Source organism: Melospiza melodia, chromosome Z, assembly GCF_035770615.1.
Source record: "Melospiza melodia melodia isolate bMelMel2 chromosome Z, bMelMel2.pri, whole genome shotgun sequence".
Taxonomy (NCBI): domain Eukaryota; kingdom Metazoa; phylum Chordata; class Aves; order Passeriformes; family Passerellidae; genus Melospiza; species Melospiza melodia.
The window spans coordinates 34,366,359-34,373,047 of NC_086226.1; the positions used below are offsets into that span (position 1 = coordinate 34,366,359).

General features: G+C 44.3%; 1 protein-coding gene across 1 annotated transcript in view; it reads right to left on the reverse strand.

Moving 5' to 3' along the window:
• ELOVL7 (ELOVL fatty acid elongase 7) overlaps positions 1 to 6,439 on the reverse strand; it is a 31,698-nt gene extending 25,259 nt beyond the window's left edge. The window contains exon 1 of the mRNA XM_063179787.1: positions 6,323 to 6,439. The gene's annotated coding sequence lies outside the window, so the exon portion shown is untranslated. The remainder of the gene's footprint in view (positions 1 to 6,322) is intronic.
• Positions 6,440 to 6,689: the final 250 nt, after the last annotated feature.

Sequence of the window (6,689 nt, forward strand, 5' to 3'; positions counted from 1 at the left end):
ATCAAGGGTGATGCTTCAGCACCTTGGATGAAAGCAACTGATGAAATATCACATTTTACAACAATATGCGTAAACTCTCTACAGGATAAAAGCAAGAACACCAGATTGCACAATTTCCACACCTCCAGAGGCAATTTTCCATTCCATACTTTTAAATGCAGTTCAAATGGGGTATATGAGATGTTCAGTTTTAAAATAAAATAGCAACCTCATTTCAAAACTGGAAAAAATTTCAGAGCAAATCAGAACTCAACATGGTCCAGTCCATGTTCAGGAACATTTTCTCCACAACTTTCTGATAAGCTTCCCTAACTGATTAAGTGGATCACTTCAGTTTACAAAAAGCTGTTTCAGGATGATCTGAAATTCAGATGGAGAATACTTACCCCTTAAAATTTCAAGCAGTTATTAAAGGACTAGTTGAAGAGAGCCACAGAGTATTCTAATGGCCCCTGTATTTTTCATTCCCTCCTCTTTCGAAAATCTGCCATGCTCCTAGTTAGAAGTTAAACTGAGTTAACTTCCTAAATATCTAAGGGCTATAGCACAAGGCTATTTACAGTCTTGTCTTAAAAGGTTTTTTTCCTTTTTCATGTAAAAACAAACTTAAGCAAACTCCCTAACAACCTGACTTGTTACAGAACAACAGGTGCTACAGAAACAATATTGTCAGCACAGCAGAAATAATGAGAGTGATTGTAACAAGACTTTCAAGAAGTACCTTACAAGTAATTTTATGAAAGGTTTCATTTCCAAGTTGACAGTGAACATTTGAGTTTCCTTCATTATCCTCTTGGCTTTGATCAGTTGTATATTCTACAGTTCTCATTCACAAGACACAAAGGGGGACAAGGACACATCCAAAGTAATAATAATAGTAGTTATAATAATTTCATTAAGCTTGTCACACTCCTTCTGCAGAGCTAAAGACTAAAAAGTGATTTTTTTTTTCTTCAGCACGGAACAAACAAGCTAGAACTCTGACTACAAAATGATAAAGAATGTATTTTATCTAGATTTTTCCAACTGTACATTTAAACAAATACAAAAGGGATTATTGTGGATGTTAAGAATGCAAATACTGTAAAACACACTGTTCTCTTGCAATATACTTGAATCCAAGTAATTTTCACCTGTACAAAAGGAAACCTTGCCAGCTACCACTTCTCTGAACTGACTACAGACATTTCCACAGGCCCATCTCCATCTATTCATAACACCACAACTTTCCTGAAAGAAAGAACACAGTACCAATGTGAACCATTCCCATACTCTAAAAGCATACAGAGAACCACTGAATCAGGTTTTTGTGACTTGGCTTTAAGTCATTTCAGGACTGATGATACAATGCAAATTATTTCCAAATCAACAAACTGATCTTTGTGAGTCAGAGTCCAGCAAGAGTCGTCCCCTTCTTTTGTTAGAAAACAAAGAATAAAAGGAATAGAGTAAGCTATATTTTTATCTCAGGCATAGCCATAAACCCTGAATGCCATCACTGGGATAGGAGCATTCTCTTGAATTCCAGCCCATGAGATGCCTGTTGAAACTTAGCAGCTTTTCGCACGGTACATCCTATTTCTTTGCACAGGGTTTTGCTGTGCACTAGACAAACTTATGCCAATATTCACATGCATTCAGTGAGGCATTGCTTTAAAAAAAAAAAAAAAAAAAAAAAAGTCTTTGAATAGAGGTTCCAGGCACAGAGCCCAAAGTGCAAGGCCCATATCAATATAAAACATAATCCAAACTACAAAGAATTTCACAATACAATTAAACACAGGCAGGCAGCATGTAGGAATTCATAAAGCTGCTACAAGCAGCTTCTCTTGAGCACAGCCTGCTCAAGCAGAGCAAGTCTGGCTGTTTACAGGGTAAGTTTGCAATTATAAGAGCACTTTTAATAGTAGCAATGTAATTTTAATCAACCTCTCTCCCCATTACTCATACCTGCTCCTATGTCACCCTTGACTTCTGCTGGAACAACCATTTTTCTGGCTGCATAATAAAACAGATTGAGAAACAGACTCAGCACAGGAGAGCAAGCCTCACAGAAAAAGAAAGGGTTTTTTTTAACCCAGACTGTTTCCTCAGTGCTTCTTAGTACCAGCTTTCACCAAGAAATACTCCAGTCCAAAAGAAAAGTGACACAAGAAGCATATGCAAAGAAAAGCAGGTGGAATAAGAGAAATGTTGGGGAAACTGCAGCATCAGCCTAAGTAGTATCATAAGTGGAGTGGAGATAAGGGTTCACGTGTTTGCTGCTTTTACCCTGGCACAGTGTAAAGGGGCAATCCGAATACCATTGCTCCTAGCAAAGAAGGTGATTCATAGAGTTTACTGACACCTGTATATGTCGTCCTTGTGACATGTGTGCCTCTCTGCAGGTGGAAGCCAGAGTTTGCTTTGGGCTGGATAAGCTTCACAAGTAGTTTTTAAGAGATTTGTGTGCTACCTCAGGATTTTGAAATTAAATGCTACTGAAATTCAATTCCTCAGACTCTCATCAAGAACCAAGATAACACTTAAAGACACTTAAATCTGTGGTTCTCTAAACTGTTTATTCATCTCACATTACTCCATTCACGAATCACTTATAGGTGTTTTCTAATCAACATCTTCAGTGATAAATTGCTTCGTGTAGCCATCATAAGCAGACAGAACGAAAAAACAAAAAACATGCAGAAGAAAAAAAAAGACATCTTGACAGACACATTGAAACATTTTACTTTGTGAATAAAAATAGAAAAAAAGACCAAAAAGCAAAATGAAAACCAACTAACTATTCAACATTTGCATGTCAATGGTCAGCATTAAACACTGAAACCAAAGACAAGTAAAGATAAGAAACACCTAAATTATTCTGGTGTCTCTCATCAGTGTAAACTCACATATTTAACTTTTTATGTTTTGGATTTCAACTAAGTGTCATATACATGGAAAAAAAATTAATTGCTACATCACTGGCAACTTTGCCAAACTTTTGGACAATTGCAAATGCGACAAGAGGCACTTAAATTACTGCATGTCCTTCTAGCTTTAGAGGTACCCTTTAAACTGAGCTGTTTAAAAAAAGTACAATTGGCTTACAAAATTAACTACTAGATTTATTAATTATTTTGTTCTAATAATCTCATCTTTTTGAGGAGTAAAACGTTTTGTTTCCACCCTTGAGGCTGTATTTGCCCTTTACATGGAGCAATGAGCCTCGGTATTGGGTGAGGTCCCAGGGCAAGCACATGGGACTTGCTCCCTAGCACTGTGGAAAAATGCAGAGTAACCACTCAGCTTTCAAGGCAGCTTTCAAGCAAAGACCAACTTCCCTTTAAGTACTCAGGCCTACCAAAACTGCTGTTTGAAGTTAACAATCCATAAACTGCAGTAGACAAAAACACACCTAAGTCTGCCATTTCTTGAATTTAATACATACTTGGGCAACAAGAAACTGATAAAAACACTGCCCATGTGTCACATGCTGTGACTTCAGGAAAGAAAACCAGAATAGGGAAGAGCTGCAGTGAGGGACAGAGGAATAGTGAGGGGAACAAATATTTCTTCCTTTCCAGTTGCCCAGGCTTTGAGAAGCAGCTTAAAGTTTCAGGCATCCATTAGCCTGAAGAGAATATGAGTGTTGGGCTATGACATTATTTGTATAAAATATGTTGTGCCACTGAAGATGTCAACATCCTACCAATTCATATTTGCCTATGTACTATAGCTCTACTATCCCTATTTTACAAGTTGTCCTTGAGCCACTCCAGGCAAAAAAACACAGTTGGTCTAAATCCATAACTGATATCTACACCATCTTATTTCAGCACACCAGCCTTCACCAGGAAAATTATGGGCAGCAGCCTCTGACAGCCATGCCGAGGCAGTCATCAGGCAGGGAGAGATGCCACATGAAGTCTGCCAAGCTAGATCCACAGTACAACAAACACAATTTCACAAGCAGCTAATGAAGATCCATAAAGGGATCTTGGCTCCCTTCCACCTCCTGACCTTGAACATGGCACAGAGGTGACATTCTCCCACTTCCCTCACCCTACACATGCCTCCCATGCCCATCCCATGTGCTGCTTGTGCCTCTGCCTCACTCTGCAGCTGCCCACACCTCCAGAAATTTGTGTGTTAGGCAACCAGATACGGGCATGCCAGAGGAAACAGACACACTGTGCAGAAGCAGTTTCAAGAGGAAGAGCAGAAGTCCACAGTGGGGGGGGGAAGTTTGCCAGTTTATTGCAGCAGTGAGAAACAAAGTTGGGAAAGGCACAGAGAGGCACGGGGTTCACACTTGGCAAATGCCATCAAGTCATGTCAAAATACAAAAACACCCCTAGTTAGTTCTTTTACTGATATGCCACTAGTTGATAGGCATTTCATGGTATTTCCTGAGTTTCATAATGAGTTAAATCCTATTTGGCTTGTATTACTTGACTAATGCTGTGGCATCTTTCCCAACACATTCCATGAATATTGCTTCCTGTACCAGAACCTGTCTTGCTCTACCAATAAGTTCTAAATAGAAAGATCACATTGTATTGAAATATCATAAAGTTGCATTATTCTGTATTATCAACAGAGGTGCTGCTTAGCAAGAATTTCAAAGAATCATAGAATGGCCTGGGTTGGAAAGATCACCTAGCTCCAAACTCCTGCCATGGCCAGGGACACCTTTCACTGGACCACACTGTTCAGAGCTTCATCCAGCCTGGGCCTTCCAAGGCTGGGGCATCCACAGCTTCTCTGGGCAAACTCTTCCAGTGCCTCACTTTAAGCCTATGTTTCTCTAGGTTTTCAAATTCTAGTACATTTTCTTCAGGTAAACCTGTGAGCACAAGCACTCCCACTCCTCAGGGAAGTGTTTCCAGGGTACATCCACGCTGCCTAATGCCATGTCAATACACCATGATTCCACTTCTACCTGAGGCAGCTCCAAGGCAGCCCGAGTGCGTTCCGGGCAGCACCCCAAGTGTTGAGCAGCAGAATAAATCAGGCAGCATGTTCCCAGGCTGCTCCCAACAACCAGAAAAACTTGTTGGAACTTCTCCCACATGGAAGTAGGGCTCAGTACAGACCTACACATGGGTCTGGGAAGAACTGAATTACAGTGAAGTAAGAGAGTATCCATACATGCCTGTAAGTTTTCTGGTTTGTCTGAATACCTTTAATTAACATACCTTGATTTCCTATGCAAGCAAAAAAAAAAAAAAAAAAATCTGTTAGAGCTGGTTTGCTGCCTCACTATGACTTTTCAAGCATCACACTATTTTGTCCTGGTGATAGCAACACCCAAGACCCGACCAAAGTTTCAATTCAAAACGTATTCACAAATTAAGTATCCACAAACTTACAATTCTATAACAATGTACATGACAGCTACAGTTGCAAAGGACAAGTAAATCTAAGAGGCAGCTCCAATGTAGCCTCATCAACCCCCCGCCCCAGCTGGCGCTGAGCTGCCTGCTTGGCTCCTGGCCTCACTGCCTATGTGGCCAGTCCTTAAGGACAGACCTGCCCCACATGGCAGCAAAGGTGACCTGTCTCCAAAGACGAGGAAGGCAGCAAGCCAGATAGCCACCCTTCCAGCTTGCCAGACAACCCTGGCTAGACATCACCCCTCCAGCCCTACATTTTAATATCACCTTCTTAAGCACATGGGCCACACCTCTCCCCTGACTGTCTCCGACCTTCACCCTTGAAGAGAAAAACCTCCGTTTCTTGCTGCCTGGGATCACCCTTTGGGATCAAAAGGTGTGGGAAGAAACAGCATTTTTCAACAATAAGGTCCCTGATGCAGCGGGGTCATGCACTTGCCACGATGTAACTTGTTCTTCATGACAGGAAGAAGAGTTCTGTTCATGGGAGGCACAGCCACAGGTCCTTAAGAGACGGGCACCGGGAGGTGTGGGGCACAGCCAGAGGGTTTGGAGGAACAAGAACTGCTTGGTGCCAGACCGGGTGAAAGGGTTTAGGGGCACAGACGCGGTGCGGCGTAGGGCACAGTGAGAATGCTTGGAGGCAAGGCACCGCAGGGTGAAGTACACTCAGTGGGGTTGGAGGAGGAAGCACCACAGGGAGCCTGAGAGTCTGGAAGTATGGCACAGAGGGTGCAGAGAGGGAGAGGGACCAGGGATGCAGGTGCACCCAGAGGACGAAGGTGCGGAGCAAAAAAGCTCAGCGCGGAGCAGCCAGGGGTTGCGGAAAAGAGAAGAGGTACACGGGAGCAACCAGGGAGTTTCAAAGGAAGGTAGGCAGGAGGCAGCCCCGGCCCCGTCCCGTCCCGTCCCGCCCAGCCCTGCACGCCCAGCGCGGGACAGACCCTGCGGAAGAACGCCGAAGGCTCCTGCTCCCAGGATCGCCGCGCTGCGCCGCGCTCCGCTTTCCCGCTCCCGCCGGACCCACTCCCGTGGCAGCAGCGCGCCCCACCTGTCCCCGCACCGCCGGGCGGCAACTGCGCGGCGACACCGCGCGGCCCGCGGGAGGGCGCCCAGGGGGCGGCCCGGCCCGGCCCGGCCCCCGGAACGCCCCCGGACCGCCCCCTGCTCCGCTCCGCCCCGCCCCGGCACCGCCCGGCGCGTCTCACTCGATCGGGGCTCAGGGCTAGGGGTCGGGAACCCTCGTGAGCGAGACCAGAGCAGCCGCAAGTGCCATCCGAGAGTTGGAGAACTTCCCCTGTGAGCAAAAGC